The sequence below is a fragment of the Numida meleagris genome, chromosome 1 (assembly GCF_002078875.1).
Source record: "Numida meleagris isolate 19003 breed g44 Domestic line chromosome 1, NumMel1.0, whole genome shotgun sequence".
Classification (NCBI taxonomy): domain Eukaryota; kingdom Metazoa; phylum Chordata; class Aves; order Galliformes; family Numididae; genus Numida; species Numida meleagris.
The window spans coordinates 93,285,637-93,310,643 of record NC_034409.1 but is presented as its reverse complement, the minus strand read 5'-3'; the positions used below and the strand labels follow the sequence as shown (position 1 = coordinate 93,310,643).

At 35.7% G+C, this 25,007-nt stretch overlaps 1 long non-coding RNA gene across 2 annotated transcripts; it reads right to left on the bottom strand.

The window, feature by feature from the left end:
* Window positions 1,446–24,653, bottom strand: LOC110394466. Of its 2 annotated transcripts, none has more exons than XR_002436037.1 (3): window positions 24,606–24,653; window positions 22,658–22,787; window positions 1,446–1,516 (listed from the first exon to the last, which is right to left on the bottom strand). It is a non-coding gene; the product is annotated as an uncharacterized LOC110394466 (long non-coding RNA). The 2 variants fall into 2 exon arrangements; XR_002435815.1 differs by lacking the exon at window positions 1,446–1,516 and adding an exon at window positions 20,474–20,857.

Below are 25,007 nucleotides of genomic sequence, written 5' to 3'. Positions count from 1 at the left end.
TATAGATATGATCTTGTAGATGTCATCAGGCACATTTTTATACAGTCTTCTAGTAAATTTATGCATTTATTAGAATAAAAAAATTATATTTTTGTCCTTCACCATCACACAAATACCAAATAGATTATCTAATAATGAGAAATTGTTCACTTTCCATTATTGCTCACCTTCCAGCATGTCTCAGGAAGTATTTTGACAGATGAAGAGACTAGATAAAAAAGATATGAAAGGCTGGCCCCAGACACCTTCCTGTCTCCACCACTTAGCACTCAGCATTTTGAGAGTCAAACTTGGCTGTGGGTATTGAGCTCATTTGTTCCTGCTCCCAGGTTTTGATAACACATCTTTTCTCTAGTGCATAGATACTATGCTTTTATAAGCCTGTGTTCTCCACTGTGCCAAGCAAAGTCAAATAAAGTAAAAATATTTAAGCAATCAGCTTAAATCCAGCTGACCAAAAGGATATTCTATACCAGATAGTGTCATGCTCAGCAATAAAAGCTGAAATAAAGAAGAAAGACTGAGGGGCACCATCAGAGTGATGGCTCTTGTCTTCCTCAGAAACCTGTTATATTTGGTGGGCCCTGCTTTCCTAGGAGTGGCTGAACATCTGCTTGCAAATGAGAAGCAGCAAATGAATTCCTTGTTTTGCTTTACTTTGCTTCCACGCGTGGCTTTTGCTTTATCTATTTTTGTTTTTATCTAAATGCATGAGATCTTGCAGCTTTTCCTTTCCCATTCTCTTCCTTATCCCACCTGGGAAGAACAGCTATGTGGTACTGTGCTGTTGAGGTTAAACCACAGCAATCTCTAATAAGTTGACTCAAAAAGAATCATTCTTTAAATGTGATTAGATTTGCTAAAAAGTTGTCTTCCCTGGTTCTCTTCTCTAGAGCTTACACAGCAAATATGAAACCACAAATGTCATTGAACTGAAATTCTTCATCTGGTTTAGAGTAAGGAAATCACTAGCTGACTCAATTGACGCTAAGGATTTGTTCAATTTCTGTGCAATTTCCACTCGCAGAGCTTTCTTTCTTTCTTTCGTCTATTTCTTTTTCCTCTCTATGAAAAAGTTCCCCATTGTTAAAGATATGAAGGAAATATTTTTTGCAGAAAATATTGTAGAATGTACAACTCTTTTTATAAAAACATATTGCATTTTAATATAAGCCTTTAAGATTGCATCTTATGTTCCTCATCATAATATTTTCCATAATTAAATTAATGCAATATTTTGAAAATAACATAGAAGACTTTCTCTTCATAAATTTCAGGTAAAAGTATTATTACAATTTTTTAAAAAATCTGATATTATTTAAAAAAGAAGAAATTAGCTCTTCTATATTTATGTAATTCTTATTAATGTATACTTACTAGTATAAAGCATATAACAAAACTCAAACATGATTGATTACTTACATATCTTTGAGGACAAAGCGGATGTTTAGCTGTGTTAAATTATTCCTGTAAGTCTTGATAACCTTCTATTGACTTCCATGGGTATTGCATCAGCCTTTAAATGAATAAAACCAGAAGAATTTATTGCTCCCAAAACAATAACCTCAAGGTTGTGTGTGATTGAGTATTCTTGTAAAAATGAATATTCTTTAAATCCATTATCTCCCTTAAGATAAAGAGCATACAAGCAGAAAAAAAAAATTACTTAAACCCAACTTGTTTTAACAGTACCAGTGTTGTCAGAACCACACACACAAAAACATGGCTTTAGGCCACGTATAGAATTTACAATACAAAATGATCCTTACAAATGGACACAGAAAGGTGCAAGGGAAATAGCTGTAAGTATGTTAGTTGTTTTTCTCTCCCCTGAAAAAAAAGAGGTTGTATTACCTTAACTGAAGATTCAGCTTTCACCTATATACTAGGGCTGATCTGAAAGTAATGACATCTTTTTTATTATGTTGGCCCATAACATCAGAGGCAGATGTGGTGGTATGGCAGTAGAGGTTAAACCTTCCCGTCAATATTCCATTACTTTTTGTTGCCATGAGGAGGTGCAGTCTGACAAAATGGCATCTGACATGGAAGTGCTTATGAAGCAAAGGTGTGTCACTGAATTCCTCTGTGCAGAAAAAATTTCACCCGCTGGCATTCATCGATGCTAGCTGAAAATCTGTGGAGACCAAACAGTGGATGTGGTGGTGGTTTCAGCAACGGCAACAGCAATATGAAAGACAAACCACGTTCTGGACAACCATGCAGATTTCTGTTAGCACACCATGCACGCTCTTGCTCATTGCTAGCAATATTGCATAGCTAATGGCAGTGACTATGTTGACAAATAGTATTTTGTAGCTGAGAATTTGCTCTATCAAATAGTGTTATTGTGCTCTTTTTATATGTTATATTTTCCATGGAAATAAATGGGAGGCATTACTTTCAGAGCAACCGATGCTAATTGACACTACTGATGTCTAGTAGAACCATTTCCTTTGGTCTTTTTCAATTAAGTTCTGAGTAAGAGCTTTAATCCTTTTGTGTTTGTTTGTTTATTGAAATATACGTCTCAGAGTAAACTTCTTTTTATTTTTATAACACCATACGTGTTGAGCACCAAAACTCTGTCTTCCTGGGGGATTTTCCACTTTCATGAGTTGTTTTAATTGTCTCTTAAGTCCCTAAAAGCAATGATAAGGCTAAGTCATTTACTACAAATTCCAGATCTGTTAAACAATGATCCATGTTGCTTATTTGAATTAAAATTCCCAACAGTTTTGAATGGAGAAATATTTTGCTAAAGCAAAGAAAAATTTCCATTCTGGAATAGCTACTTAGCTTGAGAAATCACATAAGAAATTCCCCTGATACTACAGAGTATAATTATGCATGTGACAGTGTCCTCTCCTCTCCATACTGCCCTGCATTTTGTCCCTTTTTCTGACAAGCTCCTGCTACCTCATTTGGCATGAGGCCTGCAAACTTTTGTTAAGATGCAAAAGACTAAGCGAGATCTAAGCATGCAAAGAGGGGAGAGTGGCAGTATTCAGGGAAGGATGTATGCTGGGAAAGCTTTTCTTTTGTTTTCATTGTTTTTGTTATTGTTTTCAATTGAAAACCCACAGTATACTTAAAAAATGTAAGACATCCTGAGATATTAACTGTGAATTTATTAGGTTGAATTAATGGCATTTTCAGCTATGACAAATATTTCCAGCACACATATATGTATCACTGTGTGCAAACAATTGAGCTTGTCAGCTACAGTCCCTTGAAAGTGGCCTTGCAGGAAATGCTATCTTCAAAGTGACTACATATAAATATGATCCCTGAGCATCTCAAATCGACTCAAAGATGAAGTAAACTCAGAGGAAGAGCCATTTTTATCAATTCTTGGAATTTATAGGAGTGAAGTCCTACCAGTGAGTTATGAGACTAAGCCCATATGGTAGCATAGCCTTTGCTGAAAAAGCCTTGAAGGAAACTGTGAGTGATCTTCAGAACAAAAGTTCTTGTTTCAGTTTTGTCTGATGACTTGAGTGTTATACATTGGAATATTGCTCAAATACCAAAGTCAAGGTTAAACAAAGCACTGTGTTGTGTTCTCTCTCACTGTGTCTTCTGCTAAAGCCCATATGCCTTATGGATATCAAAGCCTTTCACTGTGACAAATAAAACCGGACATCAGCCACTAAAAGATCATTAGAAAAATGGTATCTCCTGCAAGTCTGGCTCACAAAAAAAACCATTAAAATTAAGTCAAAATATTTTTCAGAGAAATAGTGTTCTACTTTGAAGAGCAGCCAAGAAGTGAATACAGGGCTAATTGTTTGCAACAATAATTGCCAGCAAAGTGGATTTGTTAGTAAACACTCACATATTCCAGAGGGGCTAGACTGCTGTTCAAGCATGGAAAATCTGTACATATAACTCCTCTTTATGCTAAATCTTAAACTTATTACAACTGAGCTTCTTCCACTTTAATGATATTTGTGAAATGTCAGAGATGGCATATAGTAGCAATAATACAATAAAATATTTCTGCAATATTCATTTGCTATCTACAAGAGGGATATATGTAATGTTTCACCTTACCATGAGTTCCATGCAAAGATAACTTTTAATTCCCAAAGAAAGGAAAATCTATCAGAAAGGAGAGTAGCTGCTTGCAAAACAACTCTTTCCTAGCCGTTCTTTATAACGTTGTGAAATTTCATCTCTTACCATTGTGAGGTGGTCAATTTCAAGGCATGATCCATATAGGTCATTTTTCACTTGTGGTTGAAAGAGACTACCTTTAGGTGTAAGGTGAGATAATTACCTTTTGTAGCTTTGAATAGAGATGAATTCATAGAAGAGTCATTTATATGATATAGTAGGAAGAGATGGCATCAGGGTAGGCTGTCTATGTTTATTGTGTAGTGAGGGAGGAAATTGTCATCACACTCAGAAGCCAAACAAAATGAAATCTAACTGAAAATGCCGGTATTTAAAGTAGAGGTTTCCTCAAAAAAAATTAAATTCTGAATTTTTCAAGATAGTACTTTTTTTCCACAGATTCTCAACCAAGCTGATGGGAAGACTTTTATTAACATATCATAAAAGTATTTTCAGACTATTTCCTCTCACAATGGCAATTTTCTGTCAGCTGCTGAGGAATGCACAATGGCATCACTGGTTTATGAAGTCCATGTGCCAACTGAGTTTCTTCTGTTAAATTCAAGCTGAACACTTCCATATTTCACAAGTTTGTTTTTTGTTTGATTTCAAGGAACAACTGGGAATTCATATAATTCATTTACTATTTTCTAATCACTTCTTGCACAGGATATAACTGTGTGGGAGTAAGGCAGAATCTGCTCCCTAAAGATGTTGCTTTAAGGTTAAGTATCATTTGAAAAGTAATTACTGATGCTTAAGGTGGAATATTAATGACATTCAGACCATTAGGATAATGTATGGACATTAACGCTATTCAGACTTGCAAGACCACCAGGACTTATTGCATTAAGGAAAAATCATGAAAACTTACTCACTCAATAGCTTGGTGGCCACAAATTTATTCCTCTTATCTTAAAGTACAGTCTTTTAGGAGAGTGGAAAGGTTAAAGAGAAACAGTGGAAGAGACAATTTGCGTTGCTTATGGAAAACCATACACTAAAGCTAAATAACATGCAAAGTCATTTGAAAGATTCTCTCAATCTAATTTCCTCCGTTTCCATACATCAAAAGTAGATTACAATTTTAAGATGCACACTACAATTACTCACAGTGCTTATCTGTAAATGAAATTCAAGAACATGACACGAACATAATGTGCTGCCAGAAGACACTAAGACACAGCTAATCTGCCTCATATCACACTTTATGTCACTGTTCCCATTCACAGGGGAGACTTCCCTTGATTGAAGATATGTTGTGAGCTTTCACTGAGATCTCTGACAAAATCTCCCTCACCTCAGCATAAAGCTGCACTTGTACATGAACTATTATCTTGTGTGTTAGAATTAAAATAAAACAAAATAAAATCTGTCTGGAAAATATTTTTATATGCCGCTTTTATCAGAAAGGGATTGGCATGAAAATGCACACCAAAATGGCCTCTGCAGGTTCTCAAGATCTTTGTTATTCATAAAAAAAGCATCTTGACACCATTAAGTGTTGTTTAAATACAAACACTACCAGAAGCATTATAAAGAAAGCTTTCCAGATGAATTTTCACAGAAAATTGAAGATATGAACACAAACTGTGACAGCGTATCTATTTGCACAATAAGCAGGAGAGAAAAAAGAGAGTCAGAGATCTGAATTTCTTGGAGAATTTGCATTGTTCAGTAGAACAAATGAAATCCCAAGCCAGTGCAATCTCATTGTAGTCATTATCTATGGCATGAAGACCAAGATTAGGCTTTTTTTAAAATATTTTTTTAAATGTCATCAGAAAAGAGTCCTTCTGGAACTAAAGCAAGCAAAAAATTGTTCAAGTGAGCTCCTTTCAGTCAATTTCAATTTAGACTGATTCCAGCCTCTGTGAGTATTCTGCTGGTATCAGCACAATGGTTGCTCATAAGAACCCAGGAAACATTTTTTTGATAGAGAATTTCTATTGCAAGAGCTCAAGAATACTTCATCTCCATAGTTTGGAGCAGGTCCAGAAAATAGAATTATTACAAAATACAGCTATTACATGACAAGCAATCCCAGAAAGAGATCATAAACTAAGTCTCTGTCATCAGAGTAATAATATAATTTGTATAATTGAAATACATCTTGAGAGCTTTATAGAGCTAGTTTTATTACCCTGTGATTTTTTTCATAGTTCTAAGATTTTGGTCAAGGCTGGTATGAGTTTCATGTTCAGAGACATTCTTACCAGTTTGTCTACCAGGGAGAGTAACCATCACAGAATTGCAGGGATTGGAAGGGACCTCAGGAGGATTGAGTCCATCCCTCCTGCTAAAGCAGGTTCCCTAAAATAGGTTGCACAGGTAGGCATACAGGAGGGTCATGATTATCTCCGCAGAACGAGAATCCACAACCTCTCTGGGCAACCTGTTCCAGTGCTCTATCTCCCTTACTGTAAAGTTCTTCCGCATGTGAATATGGAACATCCTACATTCAAGTTTTAGGCCATTACTCCTTGTCCTATCACTACTCACCACCAAGAAGAGCCTGGCCTCATCCGTTTACCTCCCACCTTCCTTTAGATATTATAAACATTTATCAGATCCTCTTTCAGTCTTCCATCTGATCTATGTATTTTCATAGCTCTTTCATAAAAGCAGTTAATAATAAGTCTCAGCTGTCCTCTTTTTGGTCTCAAATGCTAATTAGATATTTACAGGAAAAAAAGGAAAGGGAGGAAGGGGAGGAAAGTGCCTTTGTCTTTTCCATCTTCTTTGGCAAATATAAACCAGTTCATTTTTTGCTATTTTAACCTTCCCTCAATCCAACGTCAGTTTTAGGAGGGGAGAGAGAGAGGAACTCTGGAAGCTGCAAGAGCACAGCTGAGGTTGGGAAATGTACAATAAATGGGTTTTGAATCATAGTAAGTCTGTGGAAATGCCAAATTAATTAATTTGAATATTCAGGCTTTGGAACAAAACTGGAAAAAGTATTCCCATGTCATCAGAGAGAGAGAGAACTTCCAAAGTGGGGAAAAAAGATCAACTAACTCAACAGGCTTGAATTTAATAAAAAGTTCTTCTTTACACATCTTAGAATCACAGAATCATAGAGTTACCAAGGTTGGAAAGGACTTCCAAGATCATCCAGTCCAACCGTCCACCTACCACCAATATTTCCCCACTAAATCATGTCCCTTAGTGCCACATCTAAATGTTTCTTGAACTCCTCCAGTGACAATGACTCAACCACCTCCCTGGGCTGCCTGTTCCAGAGCCTGACCACTCTTTCTTATATGGCAGCTACTTGTGAATGTTCTAACAAATTAATTTGCTTGCCAGGAATTTTAATATGGTTTTGAAATATGTATTTATTTCCATCTGCTTCCTGCTTCTCATTCTGGCTTTAATTATTACGAGTATTTGAGTACTACAAGGAAACTATAATGAAATTTTTGCCAAAGTGAAACAACAGCAGTTATTCCCTTCAGCTACAGTTCACTTGAGGTTTGGATAACTTTTTTTTCTTAAACATTGAAAAATTAATCATCTAAAGTAAACACTCAGTAAATTTTCTTGTCTGTTTTAAATACAAATTGCAGCGACTTGCTATCAGTAGTGAATTCTACCCTGCCTGCTCTGAATTAACAGTATCTACTTCAAGTTCATTCTCTTTGCTCTCAGATTGCATAACGGGGCATTAAGAGGGAATTAGTCCCTTCAGAATTGCTAACTCTTCTGTCAATGTGTCAGATCAGAGTACTTAAAGAACTTTATTCTAAAACTACAAATGTCTTGTTTCAACAGTTCATTTTCATACATTGAATTACTCCAGCTCTTGTAATGGTCATGGGCATGCCAAGTTAAAGCTATATTAAAACCAGAGTACATCCTTCAGACAGCAGATCAAAAATGGTGCAAAGAAGTAGCATCTCTTTGGAACAGCCTCCAGCTTTGTCAAACAGGAGAAATGCAGCATTTGTTTCACCTCTAGGTTTACTAGTGTATGGGGAACACAGCAAGTACAAAATGCATTCACAATCTCTCTAATCAGAAGTCATCTTTAAGCAATTTTCAATTCCTCTCTTTGAACAAGCAGATTTTCTAACCCCTATACCAAAAATACCAGGACACTTTTCCCAGTAAATACAAAAGGTGAATATGCTGTTGAATGTGCTATCAGGGCTTCTGAATTCAATTACGCCTCCTGAGAAAAACTTATTGCATGTTTTTTTGACTGAGGATTACAAACCCATGCTGCTTGACATAATGGCCATTTCTATACAGATAACAGTATTTTAATTGCCAGGGCAATGAAGTACGTTAGTTTAGTACAGATGAGTATAATTTATCTTGACTAGTCTCTCAGCTATTCCTCTAAATTGCCTCTAATTTCTTCAGAATTAATTGTGAAGAAGTATAATGTAGACCGAGTTGTTTTTGTCATAGCTCACCATTCCTAGAAATCCTCCCATGGCTGACAAGTGGTTTTTAATGAAGCGCCTGACCTTTCACTAAGTCATCTCCAAGCTTGTTAGCTCTCGTGTTGATGATGGAGTTTGAATAGATATTATGTGTTCAGAGATGTGCACACACAGTGATACATTAAAAAAAATCATCAGTGAGTATATAAAATAAAATATTCCTTAACTGGGAAGCTACAGAACTGTGGTTTCAAGGCAACTTTAATGTACAGACACAAAAAGAGGTGAATTGCAATTTCGTTGCTGTATTATTCTTCATTCTTCCCTACAGATTTGAAGGCATGCACTCATAATACCAAGAATTTTATTATAATCCACTATTACTGTATGGCATTCAACATCACATATTCTTCATACTCTAATTTAAAAACAGAACTGTTTATTTCCTCATAGAATTTTTGCATATTTTAGTACTATGCAACTATTTGTACAACATATCTGCAAAATGAATGTTGACTTTTTCAATTTTTGATATCAGAAATAGTAAATCATTCATGTTTCAATCTCAGGAAAGATTTTTTCAAGATGGGATTTTTTTGTTTACTTGTTTTAAAGTAAGAATCAATGTAAAAATATACTTTCAAATATTCACTGAATTCATTAGCACATCTATAGTTTGGTCTCCAAAGTATTGGCATAGTATTAAAAACAAAAACAGCTACTATCCATTGAATATTTATAAACTACATGCAGTTATGGACTATCTGTGGAAAGACTGAAGTGTTAACTAGCAGCATATAAAATATGTCTTTGCTTCCGCTCCAGCCCGTAGCACCCTCAGTCTACCTTAGTTCCTACATTGAGCTCTGTAGAAGGCTCCTTCCCACATTATTCTTTCCCCTGTTACATGTTCTCCAGCTCCCCACAACTTGCTCCTGAAACTCCTACCATAGACATTTTCTGGCCAGATCCATCTCCCTACCTGCACTTGAACTGCATGGTTCTCTTTGTTTTCCTCAGGGTCATGAAACACAAACTCAAGAAGTTCTCTGTACATGGCTTTGGTCATGGCCTGAAGCTGAGTATTGCCAAGCAAGTCATGTTGTCCAGCATGAACTGCTTTCTTTTAGACTGTATTGAACTAACTGAGCAAGAACTGGAAGCTTTTGACAAACTTAGCAGATTTGTGCATGATTAAAAAAAAAAAGCTTGTGAAGACTATTTGTCCACTAACATTCAGTATCTTCACCAAAGAATGTATAGTGTTTCTCAAAAGAAGACATCAACTATTTTGTTCTCCGATTTGAAAAATAATGCTGTATTCTTTGGTAGATATGAGCTCTTTTGGCTGAGGTTTTCTTGGCAGAGTTCAACCTGAGGCAGAGACCAATGTAAGAAATTTAAAGAACCAATAAAGGGCTCTTTTTAAAAAAAAGTTTGTGCATTATCAACTGCACATAATTATAAGTCAAATTCCTTGTTTGTTTGGGAAGTTTGCTTCTTTTTCATGCCATAGAGTAGCTTGTCTCAAAAGACTGTGGATGATATTTTTAAAGGTACTTGGATTACATGAATCGTTGATTTTTTTTTTATTTTTTATTTTTTGAATGAGCTATCATCCTTTCCTGGTGTTTTTTGTTGTTGTATTGTTGTTTTTTAATAATTATTTTGTTTAGATTCTCTTTGCTAACCAAGAGCATTTTAAAGCTAATCTAGACAGCAAGAAATGATAAAAAGTGATAAAAGTCAAATATATTCTTCTCTCTCAACAATACAAAGCAGTCATAAAAAAGTGGAAGTAATAACGTGGTAGAGTTCACAATGTCATTTATCAGTGGAATCACACGGCTAAATCATAGCATAAGACCTCCTCTCAAACCTTTGAAAATCACAATACTTGGTTAACAAGGGGTAAAATTCACATACAGTAACTCTTTAATACCTGAGAATGTTCGTTTGGTATGAAGATTCTCAAAATCAGGAGAGCCATATATATATAGGTATGTATGTATGATAGTTTGGATCTAGAGTTGAAAACCAAACTGTGTTTAACTGAATGGAAAAAAAAACCAACAACTTCAAACAAGGGGAAACAGAGAAACATACTAACAAAGTGGAACTAGAACGACATTTTTCTAAGCTGTCATCCTGGTCAATATTAGTTACACAATATTCCTAAAATATCACAGTTAACACAACACTATTTTTTAAAATTTCTTTATTGATTTACTTTTGGCCGTAGATGTTACGATAATGATGTGAATTAAAGTTATTATTGAACATGAGTCATGGCTTTTTTTTTGTCTCTCTTTTTTCTTCATTTTACAAAATTTACATTCCTAGGATGCATCAGGTTAAAAGTAACTGAATAAACACATACATCAATCTATGCTTACTTTTTCTTTTCAGTCCCCATCTCAGACTACGTTTGAAATATGCAAAATGAGTGGTGTGAACCTGAGAAATGAGTAAAATTTGTATAAGTATTTTACAACTTGCTGAGTCATTATAGTTATTGAGAAATGGAGGAATTAATATAACATTCTTTTAAAGCAAACTCTGCGTAACAAATGTCTTTCCTCCTTATCCAACAGAATACTGAAACATCTACTGTGTGTCATGGTATTATTTCATCCTGATAAGGTCAGAAATAACATGGATGGTAGATATTTAAATACAAGTGTGACAGTCAGTATGCTCTGTGGACTGCACATCCAAGCACAATCTCAGATCTACCCTTAGCTGTGACACCAACATATAGGGCAGGTCATTCTCATCTCTTTTTTTTCCCCCACTTGAGTAATTGGACTTCTCTAGTTAAATGGTGAAGATTCTTTGGCCTAGACTGTCCTTCACAACATATATATATTACTGAAATCAGGAGAACATAGGTAAATATTAACACCTCTGTGTAATACTGAAATACATATGACAACCCAACAGATGTGTAACTCTTAATTAGACAGCTGCTGAATTGGAAAACAAATTACAAGTCCACTAAAATTATTTTTCCCATCATCCTCAAAGAACTTACATGATGTGTACCCACGGTGACACTCTGAAATATATTTTTATTTCAGTAGTTTTTAATGATCTCATGCACTTGATTTATTACATAAGATTGTAGTGTGCCATTTACAGAAGTAAAATATTTGCCACTAAATTTGGTTGCAATCATTTTTAGTATAATAGAATCTGAAAGAAAATGGCACCTTCTAATCATATGGCATTTTGCTGTTCTGAACCTTAGAATAAACTTGGCATGTCTCTATGATCCTATGTGTTCCACTGAGAGGAAACTAAGATTGTGAAATAGAAATTTTTGAAGCCTATTTATTTTTTATGATGTTACTTGAAACAGGTATATAAATTGTAAGTATGTAATGGTGATTTTTAGAACCACAAAAATGTAGTATATGTGCATAAACTTAAAAAATCAATAAAATTTTATATATATGTGCATTCTTATACACACTGCTGCACACACACACATAAATATAAATGCAAAATTCAGGTAGTAACCAGACTATTAACTTGAGTTTTCCTCTCTTAACAGTAGGGTAGCTCACCTCACAAATCATATTTCTGTTGGAAATGAAAGGTGCACCGCTGCCAGCATTTTGTAAGAAATAATGACACACTTTACTACCTGTAAGTGCTGACTGAATGCTTCTGCTTTTCCTCTCCAAGGTGACTGTAACACAGATTGATGAAAGATTCAGTGAGACTACAAAGGTTAAAGATGCAGACCCAGAGCTAGAAGGCAGCTCTGACACTGATGGAATACAGTACAATGAGAATGCCCACATTATTGTCCTATCCTCTGATAACCAGTGTAATATGAAAACAGACTACAGGAGAAGGGAACAAATTAAATCCATTAATCAAGCATATCTGTGCTAAACAGTTGTTCTGAAGAGATGAACAAATGAAAAATTTACTGTTTGTTTCCATGCTTGCTAGCACTGGAGAAGAAAATTAATTATAAGGCTGTGGCTAAACTATTAGTTAAGTTTTTTCTTGAGAAAACTATTTATGGCTTTGTCAAAGAACAAATGAACCTCATTAGTGAGATTAGTTTCAGCCAATCATTTTGCATTAGGACAGACTAATAACATACCCTTTAAAGATATATTGAAGGAAATAACTGTAATGAACCAGAATACATTTTATACCTCTTACTGTATTAGAGTGTTAAATTGGAAGTGTATGATTTGTCACCTAACTAAAAATCATCTCTGTTTTCTTTGCTTTCCTCTGGTAAAGTTAAGTATGCAGTTGTTAGGTTAACTATAATCAGCTGTTGGTCAGGGATTCACAAAAGGATCTCTAGTCAAGGGGTCTCACAGTCCACTTATAAAATTCTATAAAAAAACTTGAAGTAAAACACTTGAAGTACATTATCCAAGACTTAGCTAATTCTTAAAAGAAAAAAAAGCCAAGCAACAAAACCAAAACAAATATATATATTATTTTAATATATAAAATGAAATGACAGTCTGATCCAAACTCAATGAAATTTTTCCAGAACCTTGTATTGACAGAAGCAAGATATATGGAAGCTCTCTAACCTACAGAGAAAAGAGTACAAGCTGTTTTCCTATACTGCTTTATCATGCTTCTTAAAACTATTTTTAAAATAGTCACTGCCTTTTGGAATGAATGGAAACTAGCTTTCTACCTACAATAGGTCAGGGAAATTAAGTATCTTTGCAGTACAGCATTTATGATGAAGTTTCTAATCTCTTTTCTCAAAGCAAAGCCTCTGGCATAGAACAGGCTCTGCTGCAGTACTGGATTTCTCACGATGCAAATGCTTCCCACAGGGAATTGAACTGAAATCATGCAGATGAAACAGACAGATATCAAACAGTAATTAGTTTGTCACTACTCAGTTGACCTGATTCCCACTGGAAGTCTAGAGGCAAAGAAGTGGTTGTCAAACACCTTAGCTAATGAAGTCTGTTTCCATTGGTTTTTGTCTCATGAGTGCCAGCTGTGCTGGGTAAACCTATGGGAAGACTTACAAACCTTGGGACAACTGAGAAGTGCTTTCTCCTACGTACCCTCCTCATACTGCATAGTAATCTACTATTATTCTTCACATTTGCAACACTGATAATGCTAGATAGAAAAACAGACATCTTATTTTCATAAGCCTTGAATTAATTTATTTGCCAAAAACTGCTGGAACTGACTAACTGATTAAAACATTACTGACCAGAAGGAGGAGAAAGTGTTTTAACAGCATGTGGAAACATATACATTTCAGCTCTACAGGTCTGATTTTCTTAGAAGACCAAGAATTACTCTATCCCATGATTATTCATCTCTTGATCCATTCAGCTGCATAATTTGGATTCTTGGTATTTAAAGATGATGTTTTGATGCTAATATGAATGGTTTCCCTACATTTAAATAAAAGAAAAAAATACAATTAGCAGATTAAAGCCTTTCATTTTTTATATAGCTCATTTAACTGTAAGAAAAACATCAAACAGGATTGAAAATCTGACCTAGTGTCTTCGTTTTCTACTGTTGAGACAATTTAGCTGGCTTTCTATTTCTAGAGTGCATTGTGAAATGCAGTAACAGCGAATCCAACAAAGCATCTGCTAAGATATCCCTGATAGCCACCCTTGAAAATTCAATGGCAAAAAGGCATTTGGTACAATATGGGTAATGCTCAAAATTACCTTGAAGATTTAGCTATAGAACTCGCACTTTTATCATACGTACAGACATTCTTGTAGTTTAAACAAGACAACCTGTCTTTACATTATTTCAGCTCCATTTTGGCAATAAATCCACCCAAACTTAAGCTATTTTAGCAGGGAATAAAGTATTCAATGCAAGTCTTATATGGTGTTTCAGTGTTTGCCTTTCATAATCTGGATACATGATGGGTGTCCAGAGGTTATCTTTAACCATATTTCTCTTTTCAGTGTGTGACAGGATAAAATCTTTGTCACTATGTCCTTAGTAGTAGATGACTGCATTAGCCCATATTCCCCAGAGTAACATTTGATAGATTGAAGTGTGAACAGTACTATCTGGAAGGAAACGTGATGTGGGCATCAAAGACTATGATTCAAAACCTCCCTTCTTGCTTCTCCACTGTTGGAGCTCTTAGCCCTTCTAAGAACTGAAGTTATCCATTGTAGAAACTGCACTTTAAAGATTGGCAAGAGCCTTCTCCTTTACTACAGTAAATCTTTCGTGAATAATGGGCAACCGGCTATCATAAAACGACGATATTTTCTACAGTCTCTCATGACTCTGGCCTATAGAGACACTTGTGATTTTGAATGATAAAAGTAGTTTCTACTTTTTGAAAAAGGATGCACGGTATTTTGCACAGTTAATGTAAACTGTAAATGAAAGCGGCACATTATAAAAATATATGAAATCTCTTTTACTGTGAGAGAAGTTTGTAAGTCAAAGTAGATTAATAGAGAAACACAATAATGGCAAGAGTCAATTATTTGTAAAATAATGGAGGAAATTGGAGGAAAGACAGAACAAAACAAACACGCAAAATAAACAGCAAAAATCCTCCAACAACTGACCAACCAACAAAAGCCACACATGAAAAAAAAAGCCCAAACTATCCAAAATGTGAGCTTTGCACTAAGTATATAGAAGAGAAACAGTTGGCATGTTTCATTTAGATCTCTGGATACTTCATTTCTGATGCAAAAAGGGGGAGGTTTTATTTCAAATGCCTGAGAACTGTCTATGGACACAGGCCTCCTAACTCTGATGTATGCATTGATACAGACAAAGGAAGAAGGTTGCTCTTCATGCTCTCAGAACTAGCAAGAAACTCAGTGAGACACAGGCTTTGACCACATGAATTATCTTAAACTGTAAATACATGGAGACTCCTTGCAAAGCCTCATTTTTCCCACGATTAAGTTCAAACTCCCGTATTAGTCAAGAAGATTGACCACTAAACTGTTCATTGTTAGGACCAAATTAACTTTGTCTTCAGGACTTCTTACATTGTCTTCAGAAACAGCTACCTCCATAGTGCTGACCTAACATATTTCTTATTAAACTCTTGTATAATTAAGGGCTGTAAACTGAATTCCTTTCAAGAGTCTGCCACTTACAAATAATATTCTCTATCAAAAAGACCAACTGCGAGGTCCCTGCACTTTGGCCACAGAAACCCCATACAGCACTATAGGCTAGGGGCAGAGTGGCTGGAAGACTGTGTAGAAGAAATTGACCTGGGGGTATTGGTCAATGCTTGGCTGAACATGAGCCAGCAGCGTGCCCAGTTGGCTAAGAAGGGCAATGGCATCCTGGCCTGTATCAGAAATAGTGTTTCTAGCCAGAGCAGTGAAGTGATCATCCCTCTGTACTCAGCTCTGGTGAGACCGCTCATTGAGTGCTGTGTTCAGTTTTTGGCCCCTCACTTCAAGACGACATCGAGGCCCTGGAGCATGTTCAGAGTGCAGCAAAGCTGGTGAGGGGTCTGGAGCACAAGTCATATCGGGAACTGCTGAGGGAATTGAAGTTATTTAGTTTGGAGAAGAGGAGGCTCAGGGGAGACCTTATTGATCACTATAACTACCTGAGAGGAGGTTGTGATGAAGTGGGGGTTGGCCTCTTCTCTCATATAACTAGCGATAAGATTAGAGGGAATGGCTTCAAGTTGTGGCAGGGGAGATTCAGGTTGGATGCTAGGAAGAAATTCTCAGAAAGAAAACTATTCTAATTTGTTCAACATTTTGAGGTGGTTTTTATATAGGTTGTTTCTTAATTTGACAATTTAAGAAGCACTATCTCACGTATTAAAAGTTTATTTCCAAGGAAAGAGTAAAGTTAACATATGCTTATCTACAACACTAACAAAACTTTCCAGCCAAATTTATCAAACATCTGACAATTTCAAAGAACATCTGAAGTTAAAAATTTTCTATATATAAAGCCAAACTAGAGGTATATCAGTAAAGTTTTTGTTAACTGGATCTGTTACATATAAAGCAGATAACAGATAGAGAAAAACAAAATCAGATTTTTTTCTGTTAGAGCTTCTTGTCAGAAAGTATAACTCCATATATGATGAGAAAGGAATAGAATTCAGAAAGAAAGTTCAGATACAATCTTTCTTCCTTGCAAACTCTATCAATACCTATTCCTCTTCAAAAAGTTCCTCCTACAAACAGAAGTACCATTCTCTGGTTAAGTTAAATTAAGGACCAGAATTTGATTGCAGTTTTTCTCGTCTGGAATGATTTGGTAGATTTTAATGAGATAGTTAGAATAGCAATAGCAGAGACTACAGTAATACAATTTAAATCGGCATAGCACGTGACGATTTACACTGGAGAAAATCAGGCTGTACCACCAGTCATCTAGTCAAAACAAACTAATGAACAAAACACTCCCCTGTTTGTAAAGGGTTGTCTTTTAAAAAGAAAGTTATTCTTGTGGAATAATCTATTCTCTTAAATAACCTCCAAATATATATCTGATACTTCCCCATCAAAAGGCTCAGTCTTGCCATTTCTATCTATCATCTGCTGAACACCAGTTCACAGAACTCATTAACTTTACATAATATAAAAAATTGTAAAAATTGATGTACTTTTATTCATTAACTGTCAGTAACAGACAGACCAGTTTGGGGCTAAATTCTGAATCAGCAGACAGGCTAAAGACATGCTTGTTTGTCTGATCCATTTTGAATTTTAAGACCTGTTCAAGCTTCCATGTTTCATTGTTTTGTAGCGCAACTGAGTGAATGTGCAACAAAGTAAAAACTATTTTAAAAAAGAAAACATAAAAAGAGCACATCTCTGAGATGAATGGAAGCTAGCAGGAGCTCAGCATTTTGCAAACTTGGGCAGGTGCCTAGCTACAGGTGCCTGAAAATCTTAATCACAGAATTTATTTATCTGCTTTAATATGTAATAGAATAAATGAGATTATGAAAACCATAAAGTATTTCATTTTCACTTGGTTGGATTTCTAGACAGGTAAAATAAAGATAAATGTTCTCCAAATAAGGCTTTGCGTTTTGACATTCTTATTATAAATAATATAAATTGTATATGAAGCACTCCCTCAGATGTGAGGGAAAGGCTTTCACATAAGAATTTGCAAATTTATGATCAGCACGGTAGCTCTGTGTGTTTGGAATGGTAGTATTTCAAAGATTTTTTTACTGGAGATAAAGATCCTCTATTTCTCTATGGGAACATTAATTCTTCCTCAAAGTTTTACCACCAAAAACTCCCCAACAAATTAATGTTATTCCATATATAACCCACGACTAATGTTTTACTAGGTATGCCTAAGTTTGACGGGTTTTCCTCATTTCTTTTTATTATCTGATATTGTTTGAACACTACATCTTTGTTGCCTGCTAAACTATCATAGTATAGTTTGATTTAGCTACCACAATGACAGTAATGTCAGTCAGGGCAAAATCAATTATATCTGCTTTCTGCTGTATCATGTACCTTACTCTGTCTAAGAAGTCAACATCTCATACTTTAGAACCTTTCAGAACCTTCTGGATTGATTACAATCACTCTAATTTACAAACTCTCATAAATGCATCAGTGCAAGAAAGATAGCAAACATCTAAATTGTAGAATCATGGAATCTTTTGAGTTGAAAGGGACCCTTAAAGGTCATCTGGTCCAACTCACCTGCAGAGGAACAGGGACACCTGTACAGCTAGATCAGGGTGCTCAGAGACCTGTTCAGCCTGACCTTGGGTGTCTCCAGGGATGAGGCATCTACTACCTCTCTGGGCAATCTGTCCCAGTGCCTCACCACCCATACTGTGTTCTTATATCCAGTCTGAATCTCCCCTCTTTTACTTCAAAACCATTTCCCCTTCTCCTGTCACAACTGTCCCTGCTAAAGAGGCTGTCCCCTTCCTTCTTATAGCTCCCCTTGATCTGCTGGCCACACTTCTTTTGGCGCAGCCAGGATACGGCTGGCTTTCTGGGTTGATGGCACAGTTCTAGCTCATGTCCAGCTTGCCATCCACCAGTACCCCCAAGTCAGCAAATATTCATCAAATCTATTTAGAAAATTCAGACAAAGAGCAAAAGTTTCTCAAGCAGTTGAAATGAGAACTTACAGTGGCAGAATTCAGCTCCTTCACTAGTGTTTGCCAACATAACATTTGGAACAACATACATACACTTTACAGACGATCTTCACCAACAAACACTGAATAGAACAGTCCCTTTTCCCTTTCCAAGCAGGCAGGATGGCTCCTGAGAGCATGCTGCACCTACTGATGACTCACAAGTTTCTCTATCACTTCTCTGTGCTGTTTTCCCTTTAATAGATGGTCTGACTTCCATATCGATAAACTGTGATCTTCTACTAAGTTGCCAGTTCATATTATGTGTATGCGGCTGTCTACTTATTCAATAGAGTCAATACCTTCATTAAAGAGAACTGATTATCCCTGCAAAGTTTGAAGGGATCTTCAGGGAAATCATGGAAGTAAAATTACAACATACTGTTCATTTTGGAAAAGAATATTGCAAAATGCTGCAGGAACCCCTTAGAAAAGTGAACTGTTGATAGGCAAAATATCATAAAAAATGGTACTTAAATATAGGCTATAAGATTTTTTTTTTTTAACTCACACATGCAAAAAAACTCTTTGAAAATAAATGCGTGTGTGAAAAGAATAAAGCATGCAGAAAAAGTTATGGGATAAATCCTCTGAGTATAAGGCACCATTAAAAGTTCTTAAAAATAACACAGTATTACAATACTGTATAGTAAGTAGATAAGAAAATAAAAAGAGATGGTCTTCTCTTCATTAGAGCAACTGTAATGATTCAGGTTGGCAAAACTGTGAAATAATGCAATTCAAAGTTCAGGTAGAAGAAGAAAAAAATATTTGAAATTACTCTGCATAGTATTATAATAACATGCTAAAAATGTTTCCTACTTTTGGAAGTAGTCATTTATCTTTTCAGAACAAGTTTAATTTTGTCCTTATACCAGTTGATATACCCTTCCTGAAAGCGTACAGGAACAGAAGTTCTCCCTTGGATAAGACAAACCATACTAAAATAACAATACATTAAATATGTTGAACTATAAAGGATATAATTTGAATGAATAAATATATTTTTGCATCATTTCAAGAACAGACTTCATATATATGTGCACATACACAGAGCCTGGGAGCTGTTTAGAAGTCTATGAGTCTATTCCACAAATATTCAGGCTGACCAAGGAAAGCTTGGAATGCCCATCTCACACCCTAAGCCTGAAAGGAATATAATAATGAACTTCTGTCACGTGAGGAAGGAAGGAAGGTGTAATTATAGGCATTAGCTATCTTAACACAAATACATATATTTCTGAATATATATATTCTTTTCTCTCATTAGGGAAAAAACTTGAATCTTGAGGAATAATTAGGAACAGCAGGAACTTCTGCTGAAATCACCTGGTCTGTGAAATTGCACAGAACTGCATATCAATCTATGCTTATCTAATGGCACATGCAGGTTTGTCTTTAGACTGTACGTATGAATCCTCAGTGAAAACTACTGGCAGGACTAGCACATCGCTTCAGGAGCTGGTATGTAGAATTGATAAGTACTGTTTTGGAAAGTACTATCTCAGATGTCAGTAAAGGATAAATATATTTTTATTGCTTGTGTTCAGTCTGATACTCTGCCCTTGAACCTGAACCGTGGTTTTCATTTTAGATGCAATAGCAAAGTATTGGTAGCAAGCAATACAAGATGGATTATTGTTTCTGTCTCATACCAATGGAAGTCTGGGGGACTTTATCTCCAGGTTTTGACTCACAGATAAAGACAAAAGATATTGAGAATTTAATAAGGCAGATAATGAAAACAGAACAGAACTGCATCAGTGCTGACTTTCACTGGATGTATTACTGCAATCTCCACCTCCTACATTTCTAACTTTTCAAACAGATTAAAACAGTTCTTCACTTTGAATACTAGTTGGATTTTAGCACTAAAAATATAGCAAGATGGCCATATATTCTGGATAACACTAAGACCTTCCACCAAGTTTTATTTCAATAACTGTGACTGCCTGAGGAACTTAACTTCTGTCACAAATAGGTAAGTGTTTGCATTACCTCATGCTCAATTAATACTCCTTAATGCTGGAAGGCTGCCATGGCTATTTCATCCTCAATTCACAATGAATCACTATAGCCTCTCATGGTTTCAAATTCAAAATTGTCCAATCCAGATGTATTTAATCTTCAAACAAGCTTCAGAACAGCCTGGCTTTCTTCTGTCTTTATCAGCATGAGCTCAGTTACAAGCAGGATCTTCATCAACATTAACAATGTCTCCTGAGTGAATCTATAAGATGTACAGTGAAGAGAACTGAAAATGAAGAGCATCTACTTGGTTAAGTGGCAAGAACGTGAGTTTAGGGAACAGCAAGGTGCATTGTTAGTGTCATCTATTTTGGATTAGTCAAAACAGATGGGAAGAGTGTCATTTTTCTATAGAATGTTGCATAGAATTATGCCAAAGTTATAAGACCTCTGGCCTGGGTCCTGATAATGAAGAACTGTTCATTGTATATTTCACTCTTTTCTCCACCAATAAAATAACTCTACAGGGGATTTGATCATATCTTGCTTTGGATATTAGGAAAATGTTCTTTACCAAGAGGTTGGTTAGGCACAGGGACAGGCTGTTCAGGGCAGTTGTTGTGGCTGCATGCTGCTGGAGTTCAAAAAAATGATTGGACAACTCTCTTAGATGTAAAGTTTGATTTTCAGTTGTTCCTCTCTACAGCCAAGAGTTGGGCTCAATGATGCTTGTGGTTCTCTTCCAACTCAGGATATTTGATGACTCTATGATGTGTTAAGATTTATTGACAGAGAAGCCATTACAAACTAAAGGAATATTTTCCTCCTAATCACTTAGAATGTTCCATCTCTTCAAGTCATAAATTTTTCTCCTTATCCTGAGTAATGCCTGATGATATCTCTCCTAAAAATGGAAGAATGCCTACAAATGTTTATAAGCCATTTGGCTCTCCCAGTGTTAATCATTGCTGACATTTCCAATAACTTTATTTCCTTTTGTTTTCTCAGACTAATTGGCCTTTCCATACTAATGAATTAGGAAACAGGTAAAGAGAGGAGATGGTTTTGAAGAGAAGGAGATAGTAGATCTTAAGAGCAGTTTTAGAATGGAAATCTCTTAATTTCCCTGCTCTCACTAGGTTAACTGCTTCACATACTGCATGGACACGACAGTCACTCAGATTCCATGCTGGAGGCATATGTGAAGTCATTTACACACACACACACAAAAAAAAAAAAGAACATAGAAAAAATATAAAATTCCTTAGCAAATATGCATTTAATAGTCTCAGAATATTGCAAATAGTATTTGAAGTATAACCTTGAAATTAAACTTTCTAGATGACAAGACTGCTTTATCGAAGGCTTTCTCACTCAGATCTCAAAGCTTTCTACCTTTAAAGAAAAATAGAATGTCCTGTATGTCAATAAAATAGTCTGATGGGTAGAACAATATCCTAGTGAAGTAAAACTCTGCACGCTCTCAAACTTTACTTGAAAGTGACCTGAGCTTAGTACTTCATTTCAGATGCTTGACTTAGTTCTCATATATGAAAGTACACAATTTAGCAAAAGTAGAGGAAGAACATCTCCACAAGTTTTTTAATTCATTATTCTGTTCTTAAATCGCTATGACCAAGGTGGTCATTTAATGGCATTGAGAGCAAAAATTAACCTTCTCCTTTCTCAGCACTGTGCCTTCACTCAAGTTTCTTTTCAAGAAAGCAAAGATATAAAAAGAAGGATCGTTTAATGGGATTAATAGCTTCAGAAAGTACACATAGTAAAAATGGGGATGGAACATGAAAGGTTACTACTACTGTACTGAAAGATTCTGTGCCATTCAACATAATACTCAGACATACTTTGTGTGTTCATTCTGTATGTACAATACACTGTTGAGCACAACAGTCATACATACTCTCTTGGAAAGGGGTGACTTATGAGGACACGGCCAAGAGGGAAAACTACATGGTGATAAACAGCTACACAATACCAAGGGAAAAACAGAACAAGCTCACAAAAGTGTAATGCTGCTATGAATTATTAAATATACACTTACATACAGACATCTGTGTGTCAGGCAGTCCCTGAGCAGCAAACTGGTGGAGACCAAGAGAGTGTTCAGGGAAGTAACATTGTGTCCGCTCCTTTTTTGTTCTTGTCTCTAGGCAGCCTATTTTGTCCATTCTCTAAGACAGGACATTAGAGAAGCTGAACCCATCCAATGAATATCAATGTAATAGTTCAAAAACATACTTATCAATGGCCAGTTTTATTTTATATATATAGTCAAGCCTTTACAAAAATGTAACACCTTTATTTTAGGACCACTAATAAGTTATAACTTGTTCTTCAAACATGCATGGCGTACCACTATATAGTCTTGGAATGATAGCTGCAATAACTAAACAGCATGTATTTTATAAGTCAGATATTTGAGAAATTGAAGTTGTCATTACTTAGCTTATGTTTATTAATCATGTATTAATTGATATACTATCTTATGATATATTTGATCACAAACATGATGTTTAAACTTTTTAATTTGACTTATAGTAATTTGTTTAACGGATATCTGTATCCTTGATAATCACTCCTATGAAAGCGAGCTTCAAAGATGTGCCTAGACCAGTACTCTGTCCCAGGAGGATGGCCAGCAGAAGACAGAGCACTCAAATTATGCAGCTCCTAGTTTTCTACAGTTTATAGACTTTCTGAGAAAAATTAAACATCACTACATAGTATTTACAAATATCCTTTTATTTTATATATTTATATTTAACATCCTTTGACTGCATTTTCTTTCAGTGTTCGCATTCACTTTAGAACCAGTCTGATGCTACAGCTTTCTATGGCGACAGTATCCGTTATGTGAATAAGGGTTTACTTCATTCCATTTTACAATCAACCTCCTCTTTATGAGGAATAACATAATTCATCTTCTTCATCACAGTTCTAATTTTATAGTCTGTTGTATCTTCCTTTTGTGCTTTCTTTCTGTATGAAGAGTTCTTGCCTAAAAAAATTATTATTTGTACAGAAAATATTCCACAATTTTGATTGATCATCTCTGTTGATATTCTTATCTTTTCTACTTCTACTATAGCTCTTACAGAGGAAAGGTCTTGAGAACATGAAATAACCTTATGGATGCGGTATGATGTTTAGGAAAAAGCAATTTTATTCCTGTTTGCGTCACAGATTTTATGAACTATTCACTTTTCTTGTTGGCTTAATTTTGAGTCATCACTTACTGCTAAGTGAATATATTCTTCTGAAACACCTAAGATTTCTACTTGCAGCATGTGGAATATAACCACTGTAAGATAAAACAGACTTAAAATTAATGCTTAAGAAACACTGTACCATATGCTTAATTTTAATTTGAGACACTTGTATCTGTTTTTAGATCAGATCCTTGAAAGTCTCAAGGAAACTCTGAGTACCTCTGTTCTCTGACTGACTGTCTTATAAAAGCTACTGAAAAAGGGACAGTTTACAAGGGCTTTGCACTTGCTCAGAAAGTGAGGCATCTCAGATTACTGACACATTTACAGACAATAACTCCTCTGCTTAACCTGCAGTCATGTCCACTGTGCCAGACATGGAAACATGCTGCTGACAACGCTGTATCTTCAGAAGGAGGTGTACGTCAGTGACTCTGCATTTTCATTTGATCTACCTGTGTAAACATTGTGTGTCATTGGCTCTGAATTATTTTAGAGAAAGTATAATACCCTCAATTGTCCTTCAGATTTATTTATTTTTTTTTTTTTTGAACACCAGCTTTTCAGGAGCAGAGATTCCAAACTATAACTAACTCCAAACTATGAATGACTTGTTGTGACACCATAATGCAATGGAAACTATGAATGACTTGTTGTGACACCATAATGCAATGGAAAGCACAGTGACAGTAGCAGGGTTGCAGAGCCTCTGGCTACAGCAAACGAGTACAAGACCAAATACAGCAAACACAAAAAAAAGAACAAAAAAAAGCTACTTACCTTTGGAAGGCCTCAGGTACACAAAAACCTTCAGAAGAGACACTCTCACCTCCACTGCCAACCCTTCAATGAGGTCTGGGAAGGGGTGGATGCTGGCTCCACCCCTTCCTGTCATTCAGCTGCATTGCATGCACCTGAGCTCCCTTGGGTTGGCCCTGCCTTCCCACCAGGTGCTCAATCACTGGTACAGGCTGTAACTTAGCATTTCTGCTACGCTTGTGATTAAAAGTCACTTTTCTGGATGATTATTAAGTTAAAACAACTTACTTTGATTTCCATTTAGTTCATATACTAAAGAATTATGAAGGTGTAAGGCACATAAGCAGTCTTCAATTTACCATGTTTCAGGTGAATTTGTTTTATAAATTAAAAAAAAAACATTGTTCTTCCCTAATACTCTTT